At 42.2% G+C, this 14,082-nt stretch overlaps 1 protein-coding gene across 2 annotated transcripts in view; it reads right to left on the minus strand.

The window, feature by feature from the left end:
• Positions 1–14,082, minus strand: part of RASGEF1B (RasGEF domain family member 1B) — a 540,242-nt gene that overhangs the window by 36,981 nt on the left and 489,179 nt on the right. The window lies entirely within an intron of this gene.

A 14,082-nucleotide genomic window follows, 5' to 3' on the forward strand; every position in this document is an offset into this window, starting at 1 on the left:
CGATTCCTCTGAGTGCACCTGCCCGCGGCTGTTTGTGCTTGCGTGTGTGTGTGTGTGTGTGTGTGTGTCCACTCCTTTACCTGTGTTCTACTGTCAATACCGGCCAGACTCGCCATACAGTATCTAGTAACATAACATAATTATGAGCTAAGGCTTACTGTCCAGGCAACTTTCAGAAGAGAGCTGAGAGCAATTGCAAGAACCTTCGCTCAGCAAATATTTACCGAGCGCCTGAGTGCTAGGCATTGTGCGAAACGCTGGGGGCACCCTTCAGGCAAAAGTAGGCTGGTCCCTGCCACTGTGAAACTTACAGTCTAGCGGAGGGCAAGTCATAAGTAAATGGTCACCCAAACAACATGTAAAATTGCGGCTATTGCAAGTTCCAAAAGGAGGGGAGCCTGTGTTGCGAAATAGTATTCTGGAGGCAAAAAGGGGAGGTCAGTCCTCAATAATAGCTGTTGTCATGGTAACCATACACTCTATCACTGTATACTTGGTAACTATTTCTGAAAGGTAAATACCTCAGCACTTCACCTTGTATAAATAAAAGGAGGTTGGAGGGAAGAAACAATGGAAACAAATAAGTGTAGGAAAAGACCCAAAGGAAGAAACACACACACACACACACACACACACACACACACACACACGGAGACTATCTTGCCAGCTATGTTTCCTTGAATAAGTGAAGTAGCTTTTATAAACTTCAGTTTTCCCATATATAAAGCGACACTATTCATACCTGTCGTTTAGGGCCATAATTAAGCTTACTAGATACAGAAACCTTTTTTTGTCCATGCACCATCTTCTACCCTTCCCTCCTCCTTCCTGGGGTGGAACCAGTCCTCCTGCAGTTCACTTTGCCTATTCATAGCTGATTTCTACCTTCATTTTTCTCATCTGCGCCTCCTCTCACTTCTCTTCCTCTAATTATATTCCCTCCTTCTCTTCTGCAAATGGGTGTCCCTGACTCAGTAACTCACTCTCACTTATCCCAACCTCTCTGCTGTTTAAAGGAGAAACCGAAAAGCCAAGAGAGATTGGCTGGGGGCACTCATGCAGAGTAAGGCACAGAGGCGTGGGCAGCCCAGCCCAACTGTTGTGGCTGGTTAGTCTTTCACGCTCAGTTTTCCATCTTAATTCTGTAACAAACAAGCCATAGGAAGTTAGAAAAGTCATTTACAATGTCGAGATTTCTGGTCCTATAGCAATAAATTAAGAGTTTTGGACTAAATCATGACTTCTTAATGGAAAATATTTGACATATCCTTTGTAATCTCTGGATCCACCCACCAACCCAAAAGATTTTGCACAGGGACGGGGTGGGGGGGGGGGCAACAGGGTGGAGGGGATGTCCCTCAGCCTGGCCTGTGTCCTCTCAAAATCTGGGACTCCTCAGGGGATGTCGGGCCTAAACCGGCAGTCGGACATCCCTCTCACAATCTGGGACGCTGTATGCACCAGTGACTATACTTTTCAAACAGGTGAAAGGCATCTTGCTGTTGTATGGGCAGCTACATATTTTTTGTCCTGATTATAAAAAGTAGTGCATAACTTGATCCTTCTGAAGCAGTAGTAGCATTTTCCCTATCTTATGGGTGAAAAAACTGAAGCAGAGAGAAGTTAAGTCATTGGCTTTGTCACACAGTTATAAGTGTCAGAATCAGGGCTGACCACAAAATGTGCAAGCCAGAGTACATGCATGTCATCACTGCATCATCCTGTTTTTTCAGTGTTAGAGTAGCCTTGCCAGGTTTTAATTTTTACATCTAAGAGACTGTTCCCAATATATAGGGTAGGGTTCCTAGGCCTGGCCAGCAATCAGGGCCATCTGTGGGGTGACGGGCAGGCGGTCGATCAGAGAACCCCAGCTGGCACCCATCCTAGCTGGTGGCCTGGCACCACCCACTGACTGGCCCCGCCCCCCATGGCCACTGCCTCCCTCTGGGGGGGAGGGGGGGTGCAGATGCTCCTGTGTTGAGCGCCTGCCCCCTGGTGATCAGTGCACATCATAGCGACCGGTTGTTCTGCTGGTCGTTCTGCTAGTCATTCTGTCATTCGGTCTATTTGCATATTAGGGTTTTATTATATGCTTTATCAAACCACATTTCTGGTGGATCCCCAGGGCCCCTTCCAGCTCCCTATATGAGAGGTGATACCTAGGGGGAAGCTCCAAAGCTAGGTGGCCCAAACCCTAATCCCATCTCTAGTGCTTGGTCAGCCATTAGACCTTAGAAAAGGCACCGCAAGACTCTGGCCCCACTCTACTCATCTGAAGACAGCAATCGTGGTTCACATAGGTAACTTCTTCAGTAGGGCGCTGAGAAGAATAAAAGAGATAATACATGAAATGGGTTTGGAACCTTGCCATTTAGAGAAGCCTTCCCTGATCCCCACTCCATAGCTTCCTTCCCTGTTTTGTTTCCTCCATAGGACTTACCATCATTAGACATAGTTTTTTTTTTAATATATTTTTATTGATTTTTTTACAGAGAAGAAGGGAGAGAGATAGAGAGTTAGAAACATCGATCAGCTGCCTCCCGCACATCTCCTATGGGGATGTGCCTGCAACCAAGGTACATGCCCTTGACCGGAATCAAACCTGGGACCTTTCAGTCCTCAGGCTGACGCTCTATCCACTGAGCCAAACCAGTTTTGGCTAGACATACTTATATTTTACTTATTACTGCCCCTCTCCCCTCACTAGGATATAAGCTTAATAACAGGCAGTTTGTTGTTGCCACTATAGTTGTTTTCCTTCTGTATTTTCAATGTCTATAACAGTGTCTCACTCATTATAAGCACTCAATTAAGTATATGTTGGCTGAATTCATTAATGCCTAGCACATGGTAAGCGCTCAATAAATAACATGACTATTCAATTATTCTCTCCTGAAATAATATGATTATGTATCGATTATTCTCTATCATGAAAAGATATTCTTTACGTTCTCTACTTTTAATAGTTTCTGTCTGGTCTTTTGACTCCATTAACTCAATTCTTACCTTTGTAAATGTTGGTAAGCTCAATAATACTAGTCAAATAAAGCCCTGTTGAGTAGGACTTTCCTCTAGTAACAAAAATAGCCTTCTCTATTGAGCTTCTGCTAAATAGCAGGCTTTGTGCTAAACATTGTTTTGCTTTCCTCTTGAACCTCAGGTGCACACAGTAACAGCAAGCATCAGGATGGATCCATTCCAGCGCTTCAGTTTATTCTAGTCTCTTTCCCATCTAGAGTCCCAGTTTTCACCAGCCCAGCGGTGCTGACTCTTTCACACAGTATCCAGTGTGTCTTTCAATCCACCTTTCATGAGCAATGATGGCATTGTTCTGTGTGAGTGCCCATGAGTGTATTTATGTAAATGTTACTGTGCAATCCATCTCATTCTGCCACTCACTGGTTTCCCTCTAGCTTTTGATTTTGATCATCCATCCATGTTGACATATTGATGTTGTTCACTCCTTTTACTCCCAGGTGAATATTTCACCATATTTGTGTTATGCTTTTTTTATGTGTATTATCTGCTGTCCTCATCAAGCCCCTGAGATATAGGAACGATTCTCTCCATTTCTGAGATGAAGGGATGAGGCTTAGGAAGGTAAGTAACTTGCCAAGGCCATTCAGCTGAGGAAGCCATGAGTTCAATGCATATCTCTCTGACTCCAATGCTCCCATCTTCCCACTATATAAACTGGGTAAGATTTATGAAATAATGTCTGAAAAAAAATCCTCAACCATTAACTGGATTCAATTTACGTGTCTAAGATATTGCTGTTAAAACTAGTAGATATGTATGCAGCAGCACAACAGGGCTGTGCGTGGGAGCACTGGGTCAGACTGGTGGTGGATGGGGAGCACCTGGGGGACCTGGGCAGAACGAACAGCAGCCTTCAGGGAGGCAGCATCCACTCGGTTTGCACCACCATGATGCCCACTGAGCATAATCATCTTACCATTGCCATCTGTGGTGGACCCAGCCAAGGTTCAGAGCCTCAAGGACATGATCCGGAAGGACCCAGACAGTGTGCCCCTATCAATGTCCTGTGGATCAAAGGGGCCCATGGTGGGGACTTCTTCTGCTCCGGGGCTCCCACCACTGTGCGGCCTCCCAGGAGCCATACCCAGGTGAGAGACCATCCCTGCCAAGATGGTCCAGTCCACCCTCTCAGACCTAATGGTGTATATCTGGGTGCGTCATACAGGACTTACACTAGCAGTTTCCTTGGTACCTGTCACCACTCCCAAGAGTCCAGAAGACATGCCTGACCTCCAGTGGGCTGGCCACATGCAGAGGTATAGCTGGGGGTGCATTCCCTTTGCACTTGCAAGGAAAGTCTAACACTAAGCACCCCCTTTGCTAACTACACCTTGGACTCATTGCTGAATAGTGTGGGAGACCCAAGTCCCACTGGAAAATGGGTCATGTCTTTGCTCTCAAGGGGTTATTGAGAGGGTAAAATGAAATAGGACACAGGTTTGGAGAGCCACATGCTACTGGCTCTAGACCCCCAAGGACAGGATCCTTATGCATTTGTGTGTATGTTTGTGTATCCTATTATGTAGAATACAATTAGCTGTGGGTAAACAGAACCCAGGTTAAGTGGCTTGAACAAAGAGAAGTTAGTTTTTCCACATAGCATCAATCCTGGAGACAGGCGACTAGTGGTTTGCGTTTAACAACTCAACAAAGTACTTTTCTGTGAACCTTCAGACTTTCCCTCATTGCTTGTTTCTTCATGGTCATAAGATGGCTGCAGTACCCCCAGGAATCCTGGCTATGTTCAAGGAAGAAAGGAGTCGGGGAGAAGTAAGGGCCAAGCCACTGTACCTGTCAACTTCTATCCTAAAGTTTTCAGAGCCTTGTTTCCTACTCCCTCCCCTGCATATTCCCACTAAGGTCTCCTTGACCCAAACCAGCTACTATCACCACCCCTAGCTACAATGAAAACTAAAATAGCAGGGAACAGAACTGTCACAAATCAGTGAACCAATCATACTCTATCTCCTGGGGTTGGCGTACTGCCTCCTGAAATAAAACTGGAATATCAACACCAAGAGAGAAATGGGGAATAACAAACATCCCAAAACTTAACAGCTAAAAACAAGTCATTTATTTGCTCGCACTGCTGTGGGTGGGCAGTTTGGACAGGGCTTATCTGAACAGTTCTGCTGATGTCACCTAGAGTCACTCCTGGGACTACAATCAATTAACTGTCCCTCAGATGAGGCAGGATGGTCTATGATGGTCTGGCTATTGGCAGGCTGTTGGCTGGGTGACTTGGTTCTTCTCCACGCGGCCTTAATCACATGATGGCCTCAGAATTCCAAGAAAATGAAAGTAGAAGTTGCAAAGTTTCTTAAGTTCTAAGCCCAGAATTGATACAACATCAATTCTACTAAGTTCTTTTGGTCAAGCAAATCATAAAGCTGGCCCAGATTCAAGGGAACAGCCTATTTCTCTTAGAGAATGTGAAAATAATTTGTGCCATTTTTTATTTATCACAGATGATTTGCATAGGCAAATAACAGTATTTCCCTCTCACTCTGTTTCTCTCTCTTCCTCTCTCTCATTCTCTCTCTCTCTCTCTCTCTCTCTCTCTCTCTCTCTTCCTCCTTCTGCCCAGGCTGAAGTCACTAAACTATTGTCCTGGCCCTCAAATCTCGAGGAGGAGGTGATGGGCCAGTGGTGGGCCCACCTGATAGCGGAGTCTCTCGTTGCCTGCACTGGTGGGATGAGGTGGGCCGGGTGGAACTTTCCAAAGGGGCCTCTGAAAACCAAGAGTCCTGGGAAGGAAAGGTGCAAAGTGAGGCTGGCCTTGCATTCCCTGCCCTGCTAAGGGATCTTAGTCATTTTCAAGCCTCAGTTTCTCTGGCTCAGTAATGAAGACAACAGCTCTCCCACCCATTCTCTGTCCCTGGAAAACTGACTGAGGTGACCAATAGAATTTAAAAGGGAGATAGTTCTAGCCCTGACGGGAGTGTCATCTCCTACACTGAAAAGTTGCAGGTTTGATTCTTGGTCAGGGCATATACTAGGTTGTGGGTTTGATCCACAGTTAGGGGCCCATACAGGGGGCAACTGATTGATCGATCTCTCTCTCTCTCTCTTACTCTCTCTCTTCCTTTCTCTCTAAAATTAATAAGCAGATCCTCAGGTGAGTATTAAAAGTAAACAAACAAACAAATAAATAAATGAGTAAGCTTTAAAAATAAGGAATACGTATTTTTTTAAATGCAGTGTAATCTTCTAGATTAAATCTTGAAACAAAAAAACAACACAGGACATTAGTGAGAAAACTGGAACTCTGAATAAGGTCTGGATTTTAGTTAATAATAGCATAGTTAATAATAACTATGGTCAGTATCATGTAAGGGGTATGATGTTGACTTGGAGTAGGCTGGGTGCTGAGTATATAGGAACTCTACCATCTTGACAATTTTTCTGTAAATTAAAAATCACTCTGAAATAAAAGCTTACTTTGTAAAACAAAAACACTAGCAGCTCTATATTAAACTAGAAGCCAGTTATTGTAATCACAAAGCAGCTCATTATTTGTCTCCACTACAAAAAATGTTAATTATATTATTAAAACACTGGAACTTTAAATAAAAATCTCACAAAGCATAACTGCTTTCAAATATTTGAAACTTGTCATGTGTAAAGGAATGAGGCTCAGAAACGTGAGATAGGATGTAAGAGGAAAAGGTGTAAGAGAATGGATCACAGCTTCTGTGTAAGAAAAAAACATTAAAGATGTCTGAGGTGGGGTAGTAGCCTTTTTCAGCATTGAATTCCCTCTCTGGATCCTAAAGGACCTTGTGAAATGTCCAAGTAACTCTCCAAAACACATTCACATTTTATCTTTCATTTATTTCCTCAATATTAGTCTTGAATATGGAGATGAGCACCCCTAGGATAGGGGATTTTAGCCTGTTTATAAGAGAAAACAAAGGCATTGGTCACACAACAGTCAATCTAGACCACAGCCTACTCCTCACTTTCAAAGCCAAGGAAGACAAGCCCTCTTTTGATAAGTGTGATGCGTATTGCCATTCCTGTATGTTGACAAAAGACTGTCTGTGCTTTATAAAGCAGAAACATGAGAAATGAATTTTTGAGAAAATCACTTCACAGTTGCTAAAAGAGGTTTGTTCATCAGACTTTGTAGCTGGTTAACTTGTCCCATCACATCTCTAATCGAATCACAGCTCTCTGGAACACACAAACCCAAAAATTTTTTGAAGGGAAGAAATAAACAAAAAAACACAAGACCCAGAGTATGGCACAGATAACAAAGTGTTTATCTATATATATATATAGAAGCCCAGTGATCATTATGGTGGAACGACCAGAACAACCGGTGGCTATGACGAGAGCTGCGGCAGCCAACCAGCCTCATCTGGCTGATCAGCACCCTCCCTCAACGTCCTGCAGCCCCTCCCTTTGGTCAGCCCTGCCCTGATTGCCCCTCGACACACACACACCTGCTGGTCATGGACACAGGGAGCAGTGACTGAGCTGTCAGCACCCCTTCTGAGGGGAGACGCCAGCCAGGCATACAGAAGGTATACAGAAGGCGCTCAGCGAGGAGTCTGCATAGGTTGTGCTGGAACCTGCATGCTGAACCCCCTACCACCACAATGCCGAAGGAAGCCTGATTCAGGAACACCGCTGCTGACCACCCACACAGAGAAACAGCGTGTGATAAACATCATGTCCCGCAGACGCCTGAATCCGCCTCAAGAGGAAGACACTACAGACGCGGAGTGGGAAGATGGGGACTGAGACAGAAGGTCTCGGAAAAGCAGGGCCACCGCGCTTGCTGCCTGACCCTGCTCCCCGGCCCCCTCCGATTACCAAGCACCTGCATTGTCGCCCTTGGAGGGAGGCCTGTGAATGCATGAAGAACTGTGGCTGAGCTCAGCCTACTGCCGTCGTGGATAAGCAGGAAACATGTTTACGTGCCAGAATCTAAAGCCCTCTATATCGGTAATAGCGCAAATAATCCAGGACCCACAGGCGTTTATAAACAGGACCCTGTCCAGCTGTGTGTGAACCCAGATCGAAGGCCTGCTCTCTGCCCAGGAGGCTGCAAAGGCTGCTCCTCTCTCGAATGCACGCAACCTGGAGAGGTTTAAGGGGAAAGGGAGGTAAAAATAAAACAAAATAGCAACAAGCTCTGAAGCCACTGCCGATGCCGTCAAATCCTCCATGGTGGTGCTGTCAGAGCCCGTCTCCCCGCGCCCAGGGCTCAGATGGCAGAGCCGCTGGCACCTGCCAGGTCGCTTGGCACCAGCCTCATCTACTTCCCGCCCGCCAGCTCCTGGAGGCGGGTGAGGCGGTATGCTCACGGACAGAGACTTCAGTGTTAAAACAACCCTGTTGGTGTAGCACAGACACACGTGGGCTTTTCCACGAGAGAGAACCCATAACATCCCTTCGTGAACGTGTTTTTAACTGTTCATGCTTTAACTGTTCGCTTTGGCGACTCTCAAATAGGCCTCAGAGTTTCCACTCGCCCGATGCAAAGACTGACCCAGGTTTCACGAAAGCCAAACCCTTGGCCCTTGGAGCAGCCCCAGTCGTCCTTTCAAAAGGAAGGTCACCTTAGCTGCAGGTTCTTGCTCTTCATCACTTTGAATATTTCTTGCCACTCCCTTCTCTACTCAGCAAAGCTCATTTAGAATTGAAGGCCAAATAAAGAGCTTCACAGACAAGAAAAAGCTAAAGGAGTTCATCACCACCATCAGGGGTGAGGCAGGCCAACCTCACGTGGCCTTCTCTGGTCCCTTCCCCCTGGCCAGCCTGCCCCCAATTAGCCCCCGAAATCCATTGGAGCAGCTGGCTGGACCCCACCCGTGCACCAATTCATGCCCTGGGCCTCTAGTTTTATATAAAGAAGAAAGCAATTGCTGTTGGACAGAGAATAGAGTTATAGAAAGAGGAAGAAAATATAACAATTCCACTGTCACCCCCACCCCTTTCACAGAGAGCAGACCATAGAGAAAACCCCTTACTTTCCCCTTGCTTTTGCACGCGCTTTTCCTTGACTTCCCTTTCCTTAGCATTTGAGGGTCTGGAGTGAGAGGGGGAAGGAGACTGCTTGGCATGCTTTGGTTTCATGCCCTCTTCCTGCTTCTAGCCTGAGGAAGAGGAATTCTGTTCCTGGACCAACCTAGCTTACTAGGGGCCAGGTTGGAATTTCATAGTAATAAAAAGTATATGTGTATTTGGCATTGCTCTGTACATGAATTTTCCTAGAGCCTGAGAGAAGGATGATGAAGGACGGACACCAAGATTTAGATAGTCAAGATCCTGCATCCCTGCCCAGGCATATCAATCCCTTCAAACTATAAAATGAATCCTGCCACTTACAAGCAATTTTTTTGTGATGAAATGCGGGATTGGGTCAGCCTTGGAATGGTCATCTCAATAATAATTCCCAACATTTGTTATAGTTTACAGTGTTCTTCCACATCCATTATCTCGTAGGGAGCACATTGGGTCTGGGAAGATCAGTCAATTATAACAGTGGTCATTACAGAGGCATATCTTTCCCTTTCCTGGGATCACAAAAATATCAAAAATAGCTATTCATTTAAATTTGCTAAGGAAATACTCCTAAATAGAAGGGTATTGACTAGAAAAGATAACTTCAGGGAAGTCTCTTCCACTCATCCCTCTGATCCCTAATCACTGTCACTTTTTATCTCCCAGACCTTAAACTGTACAGAAGAATGCAACGGCTGCCTGGAAAATTCCACAGCAGATACAGTGGGTTTCAAAGTCTGATAAGAAGATGTAAAAAATGACTATATTTTTATTATAGCAGACAAGAACTATTGAAAAGCAAATTTATTATTTTCCCAGTTTTGTTCCCTTATTGTTTCCCTAATTTGTCAATTCTATATATTCTTACAAAGTAATTATTTGCAATATCCTCAAGCGGGATACTGATATTGAGAAATTAAATATAACTTGGCCTAACCACAGGGTCATAAGACAGTCTCATCATCTTCATTGATTATATAATGCACAGTGAATTATTATTTCTGCACTGACAAAATATATTTCATAACCTTAAATGTGCATCATTTTGAGAAGATACATATATCATTGTTTTGAGTAGAAATTCAACTATGTTTAATGAGAGTATATTTAAAAGGTTCTTCATTCTATAAAATACTTATAGTTAATAGTAAGTATAAATATATTTCTCTATTCTAATGTCTCTTTCAAACAGTTTTTGTCTGGTTCCTATGAATGAATTGATTTTATAATGAACTAAGAAAAGTTTTTTTTTGTTTCAAATTCTTATTACCTTTAATATTAAGTCTGATTGTCTTGCTAGATCCCTTCAGTTTTGACTAATTACCAATCTATGTCCTAGAACATTGAGTGGGAAGGGAGAAGGAACAAAATGAATAACATAATAATAAGATTTTAGAGCTGAGAGAGATATTGATGATCATCTCTTTTCATCTTTCCCCACCCTATGCCAAGGCAGTTTTCTTAAAAGGCATTTTTGAGATGAGGAAATTGAATCCTAAAGAGATTAAATGATCTCTCTCCAAGGCCATCCAATGAGATAATAGCAAAGTAACAGGAGTCAAAGAGCCTTCATGATAAGCCTAAAATTTCAAACACTATATTTTACTCCCTAATTATTTCTGCAGTGGTGAAATCTATGGTGCTACTTTGACATTATAGAAGTACAATTTGTTTTCAAATATTGGTGACAAATATTCTCTATTAAACACTTCTTAATAAAATGATAACGTATTCTCTAGATGTTGCTAAAGCCTTTTATTAGAATTCTCTAAATATGGTTAATACCATTTATCTTATGTAACATTTAAGATAGTAAATTAGTAAACTCTCTGTTGCTTTATCATTAAAGTAACATGGTCTGAACTATTAATCAGACTTCATAAAGTTTTTTGAAGAAATTATGTTGATCAAAGAACTTATCCAGTAAGCATTTATTATTGTCATCATGAAAACATCCCTAAGGTACTTCCTCTTTTATATAATAAAATAATTTATTTTCATAAAACGCCATAATTTGAAAAAATATTAGCGCATTATTGTGCTTTCTAGATAATTCTGGGAAGGTTAATTTTGTAAAATGTCCAAACATTCATTTTAACACATGGAAATCATTATTTCCATGGTAAAACCAGAATTTCTGTAAAATATATTTAGCTAAATATTGCTATGTGAAAATATAATGCTGAATATTTTCTGCACAAAAACAAATGGAGCAAATCATGTGGTTTACCTGTATTTCTCCAGCGAGTTAGAGAAAGTGGCTGTCTCTGGGAACGGGTGGAAGGGAGACTGGGATGGAAGACAATGGGAACTTCAACTTTATGTGTAGTGTTTGATCTCTTCCACAAAGAAAGACATAAAGCAGATGTGACAAAATGTTCATTGGTATCATTTGTGCATGATGGGTACACGGGTGTTTTTACTTATATATTTTGTAAATTTCTTTAAAAAACAAAAGAATTTTATAATCAAAATTGGACATTTTCATAGAGCCATACTGCTTAGTCTTAAACTATATTTAAAGTTTACATTTTAAGGCAATATATACTGACAAAGTTATAGTTTTACCTTTTTCTGCTCACTGATTAGTCACATTTATAAAATATAACTGTCAATCAAAAGTACAGAGAATTTTATTTGGTATCACTGTACAAAATGATAATATGTAAAAAGTTTATTAAAGAATATTATGCATCTCCCATAGGTTAGTACAATCAGCTCCTCTTGCTTTTTGATGTGAGTGTGTGTATCCCCTTTCAGACAGTGATATGCATTGTGAATAAACACACAAAAGAGCTTTGATTCTTGACTGAAGCCTGCTTTAAAGTCAAATCTCCCACAGGCCAGCACCACTAGCATATGATTAGTGTTTCTAGGGCCTGGAATTAACTGGTGATAATTTTAGAATCTATAATTATTCACATAATTGTCTCTAATGAGCTGTCTCTGAAGAGTGGTCAAGAACTAAAGGCAAATGAAGGTTGTATAGATGGATACAAAGTCCCCACTAGTGGAATGGCCCCTTTACTTCAGGTCTGTTGAGAGAGTCAGGTGTGTGTTTCAAGAAGTGTTTGGATGAGTGACTTGTGTGAAAGGATGCGGCTGTTGCTTATAGTAAGTAGTAGAGTTTGCAAGAGAAGAGAGATTTTTCTGGCTCAGATTATTGGCTCAATGATTTTAAAGAGATTTTTGGCCTAAGAAAATGTACATAAAGAAATAGGCCTAAGAAAAACCAAGACCTTTCCTACAGAGGTATGGATTTAACATCTCTCATGGAATGAAATTCACAACAAAGGGTAAAATAAAATGTTTCACTCTGGATAAAATTCCCCAGCTAAATAAAATATTCATCTTAGGTTCTGGGTTTTTTTGTGTTGATTGTTTTGGTTTTTGTTCTTAAGAACTCACTAAAAACTCTTCTTTAAATTTCTATGACCAACTATTACAAAAGGCAGTCATGAATCCAAACTTCCTAACTTCCAAAATATTAACAACAAGCTGTATATTTTCCCCAAAATAGTTAAACTAGGACATACTGATTTGAGAATATCTCTAAATAGATGCAATTCTTGTTAGCCTTACTCCCGCTTTTAAGGCTAATGGCAGACATATACCATTTTTTGATTCAGAACATACAATAACATAAAAACGAATGTGACTTTTTTTCTGTGTCTTTCTATCAGTGAGGAAAAAAAAACATATCTCTTTCCAGAACCAATCTTTTAAAGTATATCACAATGACACAAACTCCAGGAACATATTACCTGACAAGTAATGTGCCTATTGAGCTTCACAAATTTTTTAAAAAATTTTATTCTTTTCTTTCTTTTCCTTCCTTCCTTCTTCCTTCCTTCCTTCCTTCCTTCCTTCCTTCCTTCCTTCCTTCCTTCCTTCCTTCCTTCCTTCCTTCCTTTGGGAAACTACACAGATGGTGAAAATTTTTCACTTCAAATCTCAGAGTAATCAACCTACCTTCAAGGAAGAAGGAATGTCTCAATCTCTTAAACAATAGTTCTTTTAGGGAGAAACAACCAGTATATTGAAATAAGTAATTTGCAAAAATGCTTGCAGAACTTGTTTAAGAGCACACAAACACACAAATGAGGGAGGAAATGCAAAACAGGACAGCCTGCTCAGAGCAAACAGCCGTAGGGACCAGAAAAAGAGCAGTTGGCCAGTTTTGCAAAGGAACTCTCCTCAGTGGAGGAGCGAATGAAGAGGATCCTATAAAAGGTGGCTCTCCATTGGAGAAGTTAACAGTCCAGATCCTTGGTTTCCTCCAGTGTAAAATTTGGTGTGGATTGGATTACATGATTTCAGAGTTGTCTTCTGGCTGTCAAAAGCTACTTCATATTAAGACTGTTTAATTGTTAATTTTTAGACCAGTTCCATCTGGATACCCTGGAAATGAGCCAAGAGGGTTGAGGAAAAACAGTGATAGACCTGTCCCAAACCCACTGATTTTATGATTATTGGCATATCCTTTCCATGCAGCCCAATATCTGCCTCACTATAGTGAGTATGATGCCTGCATGAGTCCCTAGGGATCTGTTTTCAGGTTTCCCTAAGGTTTGGCCTATGTTAGAGGCAGTAGCTGCAACTATGTGTGTCATGGCATGGTGATACCTGCTCTGGGTTTGGTTAGTGAGACTTGAGATTTAACTACGATGATGGAAGGTCCTTTTCTGGGGTTGGTTTCTTATCCAATGGCTCTGCATTCCATCGAGGGTGACCAAACATTCCAATTTTCCCAGGACTGCCCTGGTTTTAGCACTGAAAGCCCTGGGTCTTGGGCAAACCCTCAGTTCCAGGCACACTGAAATGGTTGGTCACCCTAATTCCATGGATATTTACCGTATTTCCGGCGTATAAGACGATTTTTTGGCCCTGAAAAATATGCCTCCAAGTGGGGGGTCGTCTTATACGCCAGGTACACTTCAGATAGACTGCCCATAGTGCTTGCCCCGTGCCATAGTGGCCTCCCGATGCCCGCCCACTTCATTCCACATACCGTTCAGGCATCAGCAG

This window comes from Myotis davidii, unplaced genomic scaffold (genome assembly GCF_000327345.1).
Source record: "Myotis davidii unplaced genomic scaffold, ASM32734v1 scaffold449, whole genome shotgun sequence".
Classification (NCBI taxonomy): domain Eukaryota; kingdom Metazoa; phylum Chordata; class Mammalia; order Chiroptera; family Vespertilionidae; genus Myotis; species Myotis davidii.